Genomic DNA, 18,995 nt, shown 5'->3' with positions numbered 1-18,995 from the left:
ACTTCGACACTGTCACGAGAACTGCCTGTGTTCCCACCACATTTGCCCAGGTTCCCACAGAGACAGACACCTGCTGGTCTTTGAGGGGGCATGGGGGGACCTCAAAACAGTAAAATAGTAAAACAGCATAGTAGTGATCATACAGTATGGTGCACAAGTCATCTGAGGTCAAGGGGTGCCTTGACACAGACACTCTGATAACATCACTCTGAGATCTGCACCTGCAAGCACCTGCACCTGCAATGTAATAAAATAATCTATAAAGTAACACATTTGAATCAATTTGCGTTGGGAGGGTGGTGGTGGGGGGTGATGACATAGAGGTTCCTGAGCTGCCATTTCAGTGACTGACATCGTGGCAACAAGACTTGGTACAACAGGCCCTTTATCTGATCTTCCAAAAGGAGGAGGTTGATAGTGATTTGGTGGAGGATGTGCCAGAGCAGGAAGACAATGCCAAAGAAAACCATATTATATATAAAGCAGGGAGAGTGCATTTTTTTTATAATAAGCATTTCATTATTTAATGTTTTTGTGTTCTAAGTGGTAAATGTTGAATTAATATTGATAATTATGATTTCTTATGATATAGCATTTAGCTTATAACATATAGCACCTAATGGTTGCAATGGTTAAACATGGTCATATTATGAATTCCAACAGTTCCACAATGTTCATGCCATTTTAAAATTCAATGAAATATATTTAAATCATTGTGGCTTTTATGTGTTTATGTCTTATGTAGAACAGGATGTAATACTGTGTAATAGTAGAAGTTTTTCTCCAAAAACGAGTGTTGTAAAACTTAAAAAATGCACTCTCCCTGCTCTCTGAATTTTTTTTAAACACTTAATCATACATTAATTTATGTGTCATAGGCTATTTAAACATTCTAAATAGATCTGTAGTTTAAAATTCAATATAGACACTTACTATGAGGGAATTCTTGATCCGGGTCAAAATTGACCCGAACCATACTGTGAAGGTATCAAATTTAAACAGTATGTAAGGATTAAATCACTTTTAAAATAAAAAGAAACCTCTGGTTTCTGTGATTACAACAATGATCCTCACACTGATTAATATTTCTACAATTATAAATTAAATTTTTCAGTTTCTCTTTCTTTCAGCAGCTGAAACTGTGAAATTACATAAGCTTTTATTATCTGAAACATATGTTCACAGTGCGTTCATCAACAGACTATAGAGCATCAATACTAACAAACTTCAAAATGAATCAGTCAATTTTCAATATACTCCTCAGATCATATTATTACAGCTTACGGATGCATGCCACTTACATGAAAGCTCTTATAGCAAGACAGTAAAACCCAGTGTTAACTAAGCCAGGTGAGGACCAACCTCTTAGTACAGATAATACAGGAAGGTCAATGTCAGGTTTTGTTAATCCACATAGCTGAAGGTGGTCTTGGCTATGTTGGACTGTCTGTGTTTGAGCAAACAGCAGGACACAGTGAACTTACATGTGTGTGTCTTCTTCACAGCAGCCGACAAACCTGCAAGACACAGAAAAGAGACACAATCACATAGTGACCTTGGGTTTTCTGAAAGGCGCTAATAAGTTTGAGTTATCAATATCATTAATATTATTGTTAGTCACAGCGTTGATCATGTGGAGAGTTGATGTTGATTGTCAGCAATATGTTCATCTGAGGTGAAGCAGAAACTTCTTGGTTTTGACTAAGAGTAAAAAAAAACCTCATTCACAATCACATAGAAATGATCAGTGACTGAATATCACCGATCCTCCTCCTACAACATGAGCTTGTCACCTGTCACACTAGCTTAACAACCATTTTTACTGTGAATCCAACAATCATCATAAATGAAAACACGTGGCAATAAACCTGATTCTGTGTCACAGGCTTAACGTCATTAGTGAGCCAAGTGTCTGCGGTGCGTTCACATGTCTGTCTCTGTAATACCAGCAGATGGATATTTTGTGATAAAGCTGAAGCTGCAATACGTATGGATGAAACCACGTTACCATGACGTGCATACTCACTTTGCTTTACTTTATTTGTTTATTTGTACTATGCTGATTTAATTTTAGTTGTAAATAGATTTGGGTTTAATTTAGGCTACTTTTGTGGTCTCCCTTTTGACTTGCTCACTGAGCCTGGGCTAAGACAAAACATATAAAGTAAAGTTTGACTGTTGGAATAATTCAAGTTGAATTGCTGCTGCCGTGAAGCTGACCAGTCTTGAACATGTTTGCTTTGAAAAATGGTAACATCATGAAACCACAGCTGTTACCACCTCCCACACTGTCTGGAATTATGTCATTACGCGCCTCAGATGGTAAAGATGACCACTTCATCATCACATTGATACAGTTGCTGATGAAAGAAAACAAACTAATCTGCAGGTTAGTGAAGTGGTCTGAGATTTGCAGGTTTATTTAGTGTTTGTTACAGTTTGTCCTTCTGAGGGAATTAATACACACACACACACACACACACACACACACACACACTCAGACCTGAAGTGAGTCTGATGTGTGGACGTAGACACTCAGCAGTTGAGTGTGACGCAGCTCGTCGTCTGTCTGTGTCCTGAGGGCCGCGCCAGGCGCAGACAGTCCCAGGGCCAAAATCTGTCAGGGCCACAGTGACTCCCTCCTCCGGTGATGCTCTGCTCGCTAAGCCCATCTGGACAAGGTCAGACGTGTGTGTGTGTCCATCTGTGCAGTGTATGTGAGTCTTTCTATACGTCAGTAGGGCTGAACAATGTTTTTCAGTTTCTTTAAACAATTTCCTAATGTTACAGACACACAGGATGAAAAATCAACATTGTGGTTGGCACCCGCCACCACAGGACTAGCCACAGCGCTGCAGGTGCTAGCACTGCGGAGGCGACCAATCAGGGTGCGGGCCCGGGTGGTGGCAAGCACCTGCTTCTGTGCTCACTGCGGCGGCCCTCCTACTTGTTGCGGCAACGCCCGGGTATGGGCCCGACGCTCCAACGTTTCACTCGGACTGTATTTCCTTTTTCTTTGCTGGTGCATATATGCTATTTCTCCAGTTCCTATATCTTAGTGGTATCAAATACTCAAACAAGAACTTTGAAGGCCGAAGCGGAGAAGGTTTCTTTGTGAACAGCAGTAGAACATACAGTAGGTCAGTCCTGACAACTGCTGTCGGGGGCAGGGGGCGTGCACAGTTGAGCCCGAGAGGAGGAGCCCAGTTTAAATGTTTTCTTTACAAAGTACTGCAACGACTCTACCTTTAAGTACTTTATTTAATTTGCAAAATGTTCCCCGTTCATAGGCTCTACTAGTGGGTCTGCACACATTAGTCTGGCCAAATCAGCCAGACAGCAGCAACATCAGTAACACAATGGCCACCAACAATCACAGGTGAATTTTCAATTTGTTTTGTAAGTGCAAAAAAACGCTGTTCATTGTGATCGGCCCAGAGCTGCAGCAGCAGGAAGCGTTGTGGTGATTCTTTTAGTGTTTGTGCTGTATTTTGGGGTTTCGTATATGAAGATTTGTCCATGTTTAAGTCACCACAATAAATGTATTTACATAAACCCCCCCAAGTAAAGCTCACTTCTATTGTCAAGTCTCCTCCCATCAGCCATCTGGTAGTCTGACATTGCAGACACACATACACACATGCACTATACAAACACACACATACATACATAGAAAACACAGCAGGTCACTCCATCACTGTCAATAAGCCTGTGGAGTCTCCTTGTTCAGTCCTTCAGTCCTTCACCTGAGGACAACAGTTTCAGTAAAGTCTTTTACTAACTAATGTGTCACCTGATTTTATTTGAAACCTCATGTTGCTGAGCAAATATTCAGTGACATTAATGAGCACAACGTTCAAGATTGAAAAGGTTCATGAGGCACCCTGACACTTTCAAATCAGCTCTCAAAACACACCTTTTCTCCGTGACCTTTCCGAGTTAGTTATTTAGTTTTTTCACGCTTTGCTTGTTTTGTTCACTGTTCATGTTTAAGTGACCTTGGGTTTTTTGAAAGGCACTACATAAATGAAAGTTATTATTATTATATATCTCATGTTTCAACGGAAGAGTATTAGGGCGGGCCACTTGTGGAAAAAAAATGAGAGGAGGGATATTTTTTTTTCATTATGCACTTCAAGAATTAAGTCAAAATGTCAAGGAAAAAAGTCAGCCATTTGACACAAACAGTGCATCTAACTGCCTCTAAATGCCTTGCAGGCCTGTAGATGACCTAGTGAAACCGTGTGTAGTGTAGTTATCAGCATTAGGATTTTGAAGAGACTGTGCGGAAAAATGCTTGACATTGTATTAAGACTTTATTCTCAAAGTGTATAATGAAAAAAAATCTCCCTCTTCTCATTTTTTTTTTCATGAGTGGCCTTTATACTTTTCTATAGTGTTCCCACTGCAGCCCTAAGTCCCGCTATGATTATGTAAATAAGGCTGATGATGTATGGAAAAGCAATGGAGGTATATTTTCATTGTGGGTCACTGTTTCCAACTCCAACTCCAACTCAAATCATCTTCCACATAAAGGCTGTGTGAGGCCTGTACCTCATTGTCCATCTGTCATACGCTTTCTTCTCCATCTCAGACCACAATGAAACAACAGTCTCCAGTCAAAACAAAACAGTCAGCTGTAGCTGATTTTAATCATGGTGGGTCAAATAAAATGTACCAAGTACTCAACCATCAGAAATGATCAGGATAGCACACCTCACCCTGCAAAGTTCCTGAACCATTGGAAAGTACTTCCCGTGTCCAGGGACTTTTTTTTTTTTTTTTGGGGGGGGGGGGGGGGGGGGATCAAACCTTGAAACTAAATTTAATCTGTGGTGGAAATGCACATAGTTTCTGAAAAGGTTGCTGGTTCCTGGGCAAAGATCCTGCAGGGTTCCCACTCTTTTCTTGAAATCATTTTCCAGGACTTTTCCAGGACATTTTCAGACTGACAGACATGTTATTACACCATACACTAATACATCCCCCGTCCCATTCATGCTTTGGAGAAGTGTTCTTTTCGACAGTTGCACCTTACACAGCATCAGCGTGTAGGGGCACACCATATCTTTGTCTTATTTCCCCTGGCTTTAAAATGTTGAATGTCAATTTGAATGTGTTGCTGAGACTCTTTCATGTCATGCTGGTTGTTGTATTGTATTGTCCATTTGTCTATTTATGTATTTATTCACCATGGCTAGGTGCAACTGCAAACTGAATTGCCCATTGGGATCAATAAAGTTCTCTCTCTCTCTCTCTCTCTTATTTTGTTCAGTTAACCAGTTTGTTTCTATGTTTATTCATCTCTCTCTATGGTTCTACCTTATCTATGAAATAATCTCTTACATGCTTAGAAATGCTCGCTAGACACTTCTTTGAAAAAGAAATTCTTGGTGGGGTCTGAAAAAGTCAAACAGAGCTCTGGAAGCTGATGTCATGATCTGATAAACAATTTAAAAACATCTGACCTTTTTTCTCATTTTCCATGACTTGCAAATTGATCAACCATTTTCCAGGTTTTCAAGAAAGAAATAGGCTTTATTCTCACAGGCAGCAAGGAAGAACAAACTATGACAATAAAATTCAAGTTGTGATAAAGTACAGGTTTGGCACTGTCGACAGTCTTGGTGGAAAAATCAAAGAGCTGATAAAACAGTTGTGCATAGGTGTAAATATCTGAGAGGAGGCGAAGTGTCTCTGACAGGATCCTGATGCTGACACTCACCTTCACTGAACTTGAGTCTGCTCCTGATGCTGTCAGATAACTGTCACCTAATGCTGATCTGATGATCTGCTTCCTGTCAGATGACTCAGAGCAAACACTGAGCTGAGTGCTGTGGTATTACTGAGAAAGCCTCAGCGATATGCACCCGGCCATGCACACTATGCTGTGGCTGCTGAGGAGGAGACGGATAAAGAAAAAGGTATTAAAAAAAAAAGAAAGAAAAAAAAAGGGGTTGATTCCACTGATCATCGAACACTGACCTGGAAAACAACTTGATTTAAAGTGGCTGCAAAAACCCTCCTCAGCAGAAACACAGCAGGTCCGGGGCATCGTTGTTTATCTGCAGCGACCTTTGACTGCCTCCAAACACAAATCCTACACACTCACATACACACAACCTGGTGCACACACTTCATATTTCAAAGACGTGATAACAGGCGCTGTCTTCAAGCTCCTACAAGGCTTTATCATGGAATCTAGGCCAGATTAGAATATTCATTAGCTCTGCCCTTTTCAACTCCAGGATGCAAGAGGAGGAGATGATGCTATAGCTCTCTAGCCTCTGGTAGGGGTGTCCCCGAATAGGGATTTTCATAGTTAAATCAGATTCGCCAGATTTTGCCTGTAGTCGACTAATCATTGAATCATGTTGTTTTTTCCACTCATTGATTCATGATCTCATTATCGTCTTTTTCAGCTCTAGAGAAAAGAACTAAAACACACAAATAAACAAATGTAATTCCTCAGTTGGCATAAGATAATAACAGGACAATCTACATGTATCACTGTCTCCATGGGGACAGTGTAGTGATGAGTATATGAGTTTGTACTGTGAATGAACGAGTTTATATTGCTAATGAAAACTTTCATTTCCATTTCACCTTTATTTATTCAGGGAAGGTCAATTGAGAGTGAGCTCTCTTTTTCAATGATGCCCTGATTACAAAACAACACAGTTACACAATATACAAATACAATCAAAATCATAATCATAATCCATAATTACAGACTGCAGAACATTTGATAGTAAGTTCTTAAAACTATCTAGAGAATTTTTGCATCAAAGGATTTTTGTATCAAAATAGGCTATATCATATTATTAGAAAATTCTAGCAGCAGTGAGCATCCCTATATAGTCAGAATGGTGCAATATTTTTTCATAACCAGAAGCATAACCAACGAGATTGCCTGTCGAATCAGATTCCTCTGAATCAAATGAACACATTGTTGACTATTTGGAGTCACCCTCTGGTGGGAAAATAATATGAATCAACACAACAACCTGAGGAGAAACCGGCTATCAAACGTTACAGAATTAATGAAATGAGAGATTTTAAGCAAATATATTGTCAAGGTTTTGTAGAGGACTGGACCCAAATACAGACACCCTGGAAAAAGCAGGTACGGTGGCATAAAAATATCTTACAAAAATCCACGGGAACATGCAGGGGAAACGACTGGCACACAGAGCATGGACAAGGCATACAACGCAGACGATCTGACAAAGACAATGGGAACACACTGGGGTTCAATACATGAGGAGAAACAAGGCACAGGTTGGAAAATCAACACAGGTGAGACACATTACAGGTGGGAAACTTGACAGGAAGACAGGGGTAGGACACAGACTTCAAAATGAAACAGGAAACAACTTAACTAAACAGGGGAACACACGGAGGACGTGACACTAAGACAAGACACAGGAAACCTCACAGTAAGACAGGGCACAGACCATGACATATATTGTTTTGCATCCTTCTGTAGATGTTTTTGTAGAGCTGAAACGAAAAAATGAAGCATCAACAGTGAAAAACCAAAATCTGCAGTTCCTCTCCAGAGTGTCTCCAACAGTGAGTCGGTCCCCATAGACTCCCATGTTTAAATGTCCAACTTTACAGCAGAAATAAACATGTTCACACCCTGGTTTTGGTCTCCACAGCTAATTTCCTCCTGTTTGTAGAACTAACGTGATTTTACTTTATTGGCCTCTCAAGGTATGGAGGACTGTGGGTGGGGCCTTTTTGAGTGGGGTGAATGTATGCTTGGCACGATTCATGAACCAATATGAACCAAAGTCTCCGCTCACACAGGCCCCCCCTCCCATTTTTGGATTAGCTGTGAGTTAGGGGGTGGAGTCACTGCCAAGATGGTGACAGGAGCAGCTCACTCTGAGCTCCAGAGTTGTTATTGACAGTGAAGAGTCAAACTGTGAACAGCTGATTCTGGTCCAGCAACATAACCAACAGACCACGGCTGGATGGCAGACACAGATGCAACGAGTTTGCTGACTCCTGTGTATGTGCAGAAACATAATATCAGGCTGTCGACTGAACTAATGGCTGAAACTGCTCTCTGATCAACAGTGGGTGAAGGCTGCTCAGTGTGCCTCCTCCTCCTCCTCCTCCTCCTCCTCCTCCTCCTCCTCCTCCTCCTCCTCCTCCTCCTCCTCCTCCTCCTCCTCCTCCTCCCTCAGCCTCTGTGCAGTCTGTCACAGATCACACACTGACACACTGACCCAGAACCTGCAGCTCACTGCTGAAATATTCAAAGCTTCACTGAGACGACTAACTGAGGACTCCCTGTGTGGGACGTTCACAGTCTGACTCCGAGTCTGGAGACAGGACACAGATCTGTTCACATATCCTCCACCTACATCACTTTCAAAATAAATCTCTACTTTTTAAATAATTTGTTCTTTTTTATTTGTGGACTTTTTGTTGTGGCGTTTGAAGCTGATCATGTAAAATACAGAACTTTACTCACTCTACTGTTCATTTAAACACAACAGTAGACCGAGGAAAATGAACTGCTCACGTCTTGAGGAAGGGGAAGGAGGGGCAAGAAAAAGAGAAGTTAAAGAAAAATAGAAAGAGATGACGACAAAATGTTTGTTTCTTTTAATTCAATTTAATAAAAGCAATTGTTTAAAAAAAATTTTTTTAAATGTTCTCTGTGTCAACTGGTCGTTTCTGCTTCAGCTCATTATGAAGCATCGTTAGGTTTTGTTGCTAGGCGACCTCTAGTGGTCACAGTGATTATGACAGGAGTATTGTGAAAAATGATGATGACATGGAGACACAAAGCCCTAGTCAGGCAGAGGTGGATGGATGAATGTGACACAGGAGAGAGTGTTAGATTCCCACGTGAAACACTTTATCCAGCCTATATTCTATTCTAATGTTCAGGAGGTACTTTTTTTTTTTTTACCCACCGTCTCCTCTAACCTAACCGCCAAACCATGAACGCTATTATGATAACCATGGCGACAATGAAAGGTACACAACTTGTGGTTAATGTAGGTCTGTTTCTTACTGCAGCCTAACCATAAAAACTGAAGACCGGTAATCCTGCCATGATAGGGGGCGCTATTTCACTGCTGTGGGTGGTATCAGAGGGTTGGTGGTCGTACAGTTTGGAGGAGCTGAGGGTTAATTATCTATTATTTAAATTGACTCATTACTTGAAGTCAACGAAGCAGCAGTTTTTTTTGCTAGTTTTCTCCCCTATTTTATTTTGAAAACTGAATATATTTGGGTTTTGGACTGATGTTTTCGCAATTTCACTGGCATTTTATATATAATAATAATAATAATGATGATGGTGATGATGATGATGATGAAATATCATAGATTTATCAGTAATCAGAATAATTGTTAGTGTTAGACTGAATTCCTTGTCTGAATCTGTTTGTGTTGAGGTGGGTGGGAGTTTTGGGCTCCATAATTCATCATTGGAGCTGAGCAGAAAGACACATGAGGGACATGGAGGCAGTGTCTCTGCAGAGGACCGGCCTGGGAACGCCCCAGAGGGACTAAGAGGAAAAGCAGGCTTTGATACGTGAGCGGATGCATGAGGGCTCTGATGGATGGAAGAGCGTGGAGGAGATGCTCAGACAAACATTTGCAGCTCAGCTCAGTCTGAAACTTATCAGAAACAACGTCTCCTCTTTTGTTTTTTGTTTCTGGTTCTGTCTGCACACTGCTTCACTCCTCTCTTTCCCTGCTCATGCGTCTTTCACTCGACTGTCGGCTGCTGCCCTGCATTTCACTTTGCTGCCCAACAACTGGATCTGGGTTCAATCCAAGGATGATGAAGTTTTGTTTAACACAAATATTTAAGCTGTAGCTGAAGACAAAAACATGGCCACATCTATTTAAACCAGCACAAGACACCAAAGACAAACAGTGAGTGGTGATGTTTAAAGGAGAAGGACAGCACACCAGCACAACTTCCCTGCAGCACCTTTTAGTTTACCTGTTTCACTTGAGGAAAATACACAACCCTAAAATATTTTTTCTTTACATTAATCTCTCATGTAAGCTTTCAGGAGGCAAACTCACATCTTTCTCATCTTGTAAGACATATATTTATATCAAGCTGCGGTCAGATGACTTCACATGACTGTGGTTCCATAGTGTAGTGGTTCAATCCCAAATGGAACCATATTGCACTCACTTAATTGTGATTATATCGATAATTTGGTTACTATAATCGAGGTGTCAAATATTCCATATCGTTACATCCCTAGTGCATTACAGCTTAAAAAACACATGCAAAGGACACAAACATGATACAAATCCAAGAAATTCAGACCACAACAGAAGTGTTTTCAGGGGTAAAAGAAGTGACAGAGCTGGCTAAAGACCAATCCTAAGGCCCCGTCCACACGAATCCGTTTTTTTCGAATCCGTATAAATACTTTATCGGATTGGCCTCGCGTCTAGACGGATACGCCGTTTTCGGGGGGTGAAAACGGTATTTTTTGAAAACGGGTCCCAGAGTGGGAAAATTTGAAAACGCCGCCCCAGCGTTTTCGTCTGGACGGCCAATACGGGTTTTTTCTGTAATGATGATGTCATGCCCCCCGCCGCTCTACCTGTAACCTGAGACACACACACACACACATACACACACACACACACCGCTGCAGCAGCTGCTGCACACTGACAGTCTATGGACGTGACAACAACAACGGCCGACTGCCGTCGGGTCGCTCAGACGCTGCGGCCGTATCACGTCTGTTTAATCATCACTGATCGTCATATTTACTCTGACACGACTCCCTGTCAACATTTAATCCATGTTTGAGTTTGAATACAGCGGGGGACTTCTTCTTCTATTGAATTTCAGCGGGGACTTCCCGTCTTCTTCTCTGTCTTAAGTGTTTGTGTGTGGCAGCGCTACAGCGCCACACACGCTCCACACACGCCTGGAGTATGTACTACAGCGTTTTGGGTCGTTTTCAGTGGATCTGTGTGGACGATCTGTGTGGACGCAGATATTTCTGGAAAACGGTGCCGTGTTTACGGAGATTTTTTTCAAAACGATTAAGAAAAAGATCGGATTCGGTGAAGCCGCGTATTCGTCTGGACGGGGCCTAAATTACTCCTAAACACCACTAACAGGTAGCTGTCTTTACAACTTATAAAGTCAAGAAGAATGAACAAAACTGTGTTCATTAGGTTGATAATAACAATAATATTCAGATATTATGTTTAATGTCTGCATTGTTTCTTAAGTTGCAGTATGTTAAGTTTAAAGTCTTATTTCTTTTCCTTGTGTTTCTGTTTTAATCCTCAGCTTGATGAAACATGAATTAGTGGTAGTGTCCTTTAAAGGACATGACTGAAGAGCAGCAGGTATGATGTGTTGGAATATCGCATGCAGCCGCTGTCATGTTGCATTTCAACGTCGGCCTGCAGCCTCCTTCCTGTGCTGGGTTTCTACAGCAGACTTCATCATCCTTACTTCTTCTGTCATTTTAAAACAAGTCACTGAGAGTTCACTCTCATCTCTCCGTCTAATCCTTAAATCTCATTTTATCTCATCTTAAATCCTCAGTTCATCTGATGCTGCGGGCGAATGAAGGCAGAGAGAGGATGGCTGTTTCTTTTTTGTTTTCACATCCCTGATGAGCGCTGCTGAAATGACTTTGGCTGCTGCTGCTAATGTGCTGTAATTGGTACGAGGAGCTGCTCGCTCCGAACAATTATAAGACGCAGGAGCTGTAATCGCTGCTGAGGCTCCGAGGGAGACAGAGATGGATTCTCTCTGCTGCTGTCAGCCAGCCGTGCTCCACATCTCCCACTGCTTCAACACAGATTTCAGATGAAATGAAGCAACAGAGACAGAAGTTTGTGGTGGTGCAGCCTTCACCTGCTGCAGCTGGCAGGACTACAGTCTATTTAGACTGGCACGTGGAGACTGTGCTGTGAGCTGAGGCCCGGGCCTCTGCAGATCCTCCAATGAAGGTGATGGAGATCAGACCTACTTTATGTGGCTCTTTTAACATCCAGTGTTTCTTAGAAAATACCTGAATTTTTAGACCTGCTTTTCTCTTTTTTCCCTTGTCCCCTATTCTGACCCTGCAAGGACGCTGCCTCATGTCGCTTCTGCACAGCTCCACTGATGAATTATGGACGAGAGCACAGCATCAGAAACTCTCACCCACCTCAATACGTCTGGATAAACAGTTTCAGACAAGAGATGTTGTCGGGTTCCATGGTGTAGTGGTCATCACATCTGCTTTACACGCAGAAGGTCCTGGGTTCAATCCCCAGTGGAACCATATTGATGTCTAATTTATGAGAGATTAACTGCTCATTCTCTGTGCCAACACAGATTTAAGGGTTTACTGCCTCATGGCTTAAGTCGGTTGGAAACAAATATATCCAAATACCAGGTGTTCAATTGTAAAGCTCATCGTCCTTTCCAAATAGAAGGGAAAAAAAGTTTTTATATTATTTATGCCCAGATCACATCAGCGTGGTCCCATGGTGTCCAGGGAGAAGCTGGAACCAATCCCCATCACCAGTCTATCATAGGGCTGCCATATAGAGACATGCAACCCCACACACTCACATTCACACCTATGAGCACTTCAGAGTCCTGGACAGTCCCGCAGGGAACCCATGCAGGCATAGAAAACATCCAAACTCCAGAGTTCCCATATAGGTTCACCTTCTCTTTTAGTGACAATAACCTGAATCATTATTAACAAAAGATGAGCTCCAACACTCCGTCAGCCTTGTTTTTATGTGATAGGTTGAGAGTGGTCATATGATTAACTGAAGACTAAGCAACAGTACTGCATTGTTCTCTCCCTTCTCTTTTGACTCTCAATACGAATAAATAAAATGAGGAAGTGTTCCTTTAAAAGTTATTGTATTTGTATTCAGCTGTGGATTCCTCAGGTAATCACACTGGAGCTGAAGTTCACAAGCTAATATGACAAAAGTACAATGCACACACACACTCACACACACACACTCCTACAGTAGCACAAAGCTGGTGGGAGTTGCTTCCTGTCTAACCGCAGTAACGTTCAACAACACATTAAAGAGCAGGAGCTTATCACTAGCAGCCAAACACAACTGACACACTGCTGCAACTGTGTAGCTGGTACCTGAGCTGGGGAACTAAACACAACCAAACACACAGATCACACACAAACACACACTGACAGACAGAGATATTTGTGGTCGTTGAAAGTCCCCGCTTTGCTTTCATCTGGGGAGGTTGATCTGCAGGCTGCAGGACTCGGCTGGTGGTGAATTATAAAATATCAAATGTTAAACTTTTAAAGCTGCATATTTTCTTCTTCTCCCGTATTTTATCTACTAGATATAAAAACTATCTTGGTGTAGTTTTACCTTCTCTCTCTCAGGCTTCTCTCTGGAGCTCTAGTAACTACAGGTCGGTGTCAGCCAATCAGAGGAGAGGAGACTGCGAGCCTCTCTTCTGATTGGCTGACATTTTCTGACTGATTAATTACAAATAGAGCAGATTTCAGCAAAACCAAATCCTGCAAGTGCTGGATGGTGGGTAGGCCGTGCTTAGTGACCGCTTTGTTGTGACATCACAACGTAGCAGAAATCCTGCAGCTGGTTTTAAGGCTCAGTTACTGAATACAGGCTGTGTGCATTTCTCTGTGGATTGAGGCTTTGATACTTTCACAGCATTAATGTAGAACCTAGGCCTGATCTATAATTACACTACACATGGACATCTACCTTTTATACTGTATGGAGCTTTAATATCAACAACAAGAATACAAATTAAAATCAGTGTCTTGGACTCTGCAGCAGTCACTCAGTGACACAACTTCATCTGTCTTTCTATTTCACGGCCACCGACCCTTTAGCAATAATCTTACCCAACACACAAATACACAGATCGTCCCCTCCCGTGCATATTAAATATATTAAATAGATGGTTTGAGCCTCTCGGTGCTCCACTTGGACTTCATACTGTGAGAAAACATGCTGCTACTCCTTCTGTACCCCCTCCACACACAAACACACACACCACACACACACCACACCAACACGCCTTCCCGCCCTCAGGGGCCCCATATGGACCCCGATGGATGAGCCCTTTCAAAGCTGCTCTCACAGACGTGAGCAGACAGACGCTGCACGTGGCTCTGAGAGTTTGAGGAGCTGGTCTGGCGAAGAGGAGACTGTGAATTAAGACGACTTCAACAATGTCAACAAATTCCCTCTCAGCTGTAAAGTACTTCCTGTTCCCTGGTCCTGAATTCTCTCATGTGTTCATTGTGTTTTTGGTTCAGTGGTAAGATGACTGAAATAAGGTCTCACAAGTGTTGTGTTGACACAAGCTAGTGATGTTCTTACAGTTCAGTTACAGACATCAGTAAATACTCACATCCTTTGATGTCTCTTATAGGCCACAATCTCAGCAAATGATAAATGTCAATCAATAAAAACTACAGTATAATAGGAATTTAAATTAACAAAAACCTTAACCATAAGAAAGCATTTTCTGACCAAATACAGTACATTTAGTGAACGCATCACTGAACATGCACCGAGAGGCTCCGCACCAGATTCACGAGTGATTTGAAAAGTGGCCAAAAAACACAAGCGCAGGATGTTGTGATGACGCAAGCAAAAACAAGTGCTGGAGTCCAGACACCAATCCGATACGTATCTGTTTACCTGTTAGTGTAATCTTAGTGTAATCCTTCAGGTTGTATGAAACCCCTCTGCTTCGCGTCGGGACTCGGGATTCCATACAACCTGTCTGGGTTTATTTTTCCATAACAACCTCCGAACTATTATCCCTTACTTGTCAGTGTAAGCTATTTTTAGAACGGCGGAGCAGAGCCGCGAGCTGCTCAGAGCTACGCTACAGAGGCTAATGGGATTTCTTGGTTTCCCTCATCAAACTCATCAAATACACAATCCAACAACTCCAAAACGCTCTGGTGAACAAGTTGTGACCTGCACATTCACCACGCTCGGAATGTTATGAGTTATGAATTGTTTTCGAGGTAAATGCAGAGACTGCTTGCTGAAAAACTGCCCCTGAAGGCAACAGGCATCAGCAGTTTTGCATGAATTTACCTCTAAAACATTACAGTAACTGTAACTGTTCAAGGTTCGACAGGACTCATCAAAACTATCTTACAGAAACTGAGAGGGGAGAGATTTAACACCCATGAGATTTTGTCTGCATATTTATCATGTGATAAATGAACCGTTACCATGGATACATTGTTTTCATTTCATTGTCTTTATATTTGCAGGTGAGACGGGGTTTTAGTTTCTGTTCTTGTGGATCATATACAGACAACATAAACAAAGCTGCTTCTTTTTACGATGAGATGTTGGAGGTTTTTACTCAACTGACAAGATCCATGTGTGTGTGTGTGTGTGTGTGTGTGTGTGTGTGTGTGTGTGTGTGTAAGGCCTCAGGGGTAAACACAGCCTTGTGACAGAGCAATGTGTGTGTGTGTGTGTTATCTCCACACACTAACTGTTGTGTTCTTCAGACAGATGAGGTGCTAAAAGACTGCAGATACTCCAACTGTGTGTGTGTGTGTGTGTGTGTGTGTGTGTGTGTGTGTGTGTGTGTGTGTGTGTGTGTGTGTGTGTGTGTGTGTGTGTGTGTGTGTGTGTGTGTGTGTGTGTGTGTGTGTGTGTGTGTGTGTGTGTGTGTGTGTGTGTGTCTGTTTCCCACCAAATCTGCACCAAAGCTCTGTCAACCTGCCACTGGTTTGTCCTGTCACAGTGTTTTGTAGCAAAAAAAACTTATACTAAAGATCCAAGTGCATGCTCACACACACAGCAAACCCTGAACTCAACTCTGTTCTAAAATGTTTTCCACAACTTCAACTTTGGAAGTAAACTTCATCAATTAATTAGTAGTTGTTGGGATTCCAGGGTTATAGGATCGTCCGACTGACTGAAAGAAGAGGTGCAATTTATATGCAGACCACATTTAACTTTTTATTATTTAAAGGGAGAACGAGGAGTTTTGGAAAGCGAAGTGTTTTCACACTACATTTCCCATGAGCCTCCGCACACACTGTGAAATTCTTGGACCGGCGCAAGACGGACGAAAGCGAAAACATTTACCAAGAATGTTTTCATTGATCAAGAATGAAAGTCGGAGGTTCGAAGACGATCAGATACCGTCGTAGTTCTGACCATAAGCAGCAATTCGGCTGCATTATTCCCATGACCCGCCGGGCAGCGTACGCGAAAACGAAAGTAGGAAATGCTGGGCGAGCTGACCACTATTAATAATAACAAAATAACGATAAAGACAAAACGATAAATTTACGTACCATAGGGGAGCACCTTCCCAATTTAAGGGACATCTATCTCAAAAGGTGCAGGGTCACGACCACCAGAATCCTGCACGACCCCAGCCACTATGTATTGTTCTCTACATTCCATTCAGGAAAAAGATTCTGCGTACTGGCAGCAAAAACTGAGAGACTCGGATAGTGTTCCCCTAAATTCCCCTAAACCGTCCGGTATCACAATGGCACTTTTTTTCCCCTTTTTTCTTTTTTCCTTTTTGACACCGGTTCTCATCGGCAATTGTTACATTGAAATGAGTAGGCTAGCCTACTTGGCATCCTGGAATACATACAGTATAAATTTATATGTGCAATAACCCCCCTCTGAGGAGACTGGTCATCAACATACGCAAACTCAACAATGTAGTTTTCACAGAGGGAAATATTATATTGACTCCTGTGTATAATCAGGGAAAAAAAACATATTTTGTGGGAGGAAGTTAACAAAAGTGGTTCTATAGTGTAGTGGTTATCACGTCTGCTTTACACGCAGACGGTCCTGGGTTCAATCCCCAGTGGAACCACAATAAACATAACACTAATGCAAGTGTATATGTATATTATGGATTAAAGTTTAAGGCTTGTCCCTGACAAGTCTACTGAATTAGGAAACGGAAAGGATGCAAAAGAGCGGTTGCATTGTATGGATTCTGGGATACATTGGGGAATAACCATAACTGGAAGTACATCTTTGACTAATCCAACAGATCGACTCTAAATCTAATGTCAATAATACTCTATAACATAGGTATTTAAATCTAAATTAAGTGCTTTGTTTGCTGACCAACTCACACTCACATAAATGAAGAGAAACATATTCAGTGAGAGCAGCTCTGTTAAATCCTCTAGCTGCACGACACTCTCTCCATACGAGCTGGTCGAGCTTTTTTGATTTAGCTGCGTTACCACAGGGCAGCAGTTGCACTGGCACGTTGTTTACACCAGAAATGAAGAAGAAATAAATAAGGACCTGGTTTGTTTGAATAAATCAAATCATTTTGTTGTAAATGTCTCCTCTATTAAGGAAGCACGTTATTTGATCAATTTTCTCTGCAGCCTAAAGAAAGCTCATTATGCGTCGCTTGGGAACAAAGTCACTGTTCTTGGTTCCTTCCCACCTGCTCGTCCTGTTTGTGCATCTGCTGCTTTGGTTTTTCCGTCTTTTCAGCTTCCAAACTCTCCGGGCTTTAAAACATCAACACAGCTCTGTGTAATAAACAGGGGAAATGAATTTAACATGCACTGAATGGAGCCTCCCTGGCATCCATCTTTTCAATTTTCAGGGGGGCCGTCAGGCTGAGTTTAAGAGCTCTAAACTGGTAGATGATAAGTTAATCCTTTTATCCGTATCATTGCCGCGGGGCGACCGAAATAAACGCTGAAACAGGAGTTGGGAGAAATCTGGTGGAAGAGGAAAGTCTGAGAAGAGGAAACAGCAAAATGCAGCAGAGAAGGAATTAATGATAATGGTTTTATTTGACTTAGAGGTGAAGACAAGAATAAATGTGACTTCTGTCTAATAGATTTAACACAGGAAGACTCACTTCATCTCTGCAGTGCAGCGGAGGGGAGTGGCAGCATCACTGAGGCTGGAGGTTAAATCCACACTGGAGAGAAGGTTTCACCTCAGGGAGGAAGTTGGGTTAAAGTGTCTCAATGTCACAAGTTTCACCTCCAACAAGCTGCAGTCAGAGAATAAACACCAAAAGAAGGGCGTGACGAACACTTCAAACGTCTGCAGCTGCTCTCCAGCACTGCAACACTGAACCATTCTGCACAACCTCTGATTGTGTTCAATGACAATGCTATTGACTGGACGGCAACCACGGGGTCAGCCCTATAATCTCAACTTGACTGACTGAATGACTGAGTGATGATAGCTCTGGTTTTCTGACTGCTCAAGAGCTGTTGTGAAGAGGAGAAGCACTTCCACTACACTGAGCATTGCCTACATTACAACAAATAGACTACTGTCTGTGATTATACTGTATGTCAATACTACAAAGTTCCACCGATTCTGTCCAACCACCACTAATTCATTGGACAAACTGATTAACTGTGGACCTCTGGTCTGTTTGAAAAGGGCTAGTCTGGCCTGACGGAAGTGTGTTGCTGCGATTAGCCTCTGATTGGCCGGAACGAGCCACCCAGCGGAGGTCCCGCCTCCGTGTTGCAGCTTTCACAGTCCGCCCGGTAAAGGGAAACATCAATAAACAACAACAGGAACCGAACTATGGATCTATTATACATCCGTGTCATGAACCGAACAGAAGAAGAAATATCCGTCAACGGTTGCCGACCGTCATTACACCACGGACCCAAATCCAGTCTCCAAATGGCAATAGTTTGCAAGCACACCGTTGCTACGGCACCGACCACAACGATTGTGACTGGTTGAAAAAATTCCAAACGGCCGGAGCGTTTTTTTCTCCGATCACAGAATCATAGGTGGACCAGCCAGACCCTTCTTCTCTGGAGGAGGGTCTGGCGAGCGAGACTTAGGAAAGGGCTAACACCTCCGTTAATGTGGAGGACAGTCAGAGTTTGGTTTTTTTTGACCCAGCTATTAATTGAATACCAGCTATTATTTGAGGAAATACAGTATTTAGTTATTTGTTTTATTTATTTTCATCAAGGGATTATTTAAATATTTATTTA

Source organism: Trachurus trachurus (genome assembly GCF_905171665.1).
Source record: "Trachurus trachurus genome assembly, chromosome: 3".
NCBI lineage: Eukaryota > Metazoa > Chordata > Actinopteri > Carangiformes > Carangidae > Trachurus > Trachurus trachurus.
Note: the sequence above shows the minus strand (reverse complement) of the source record.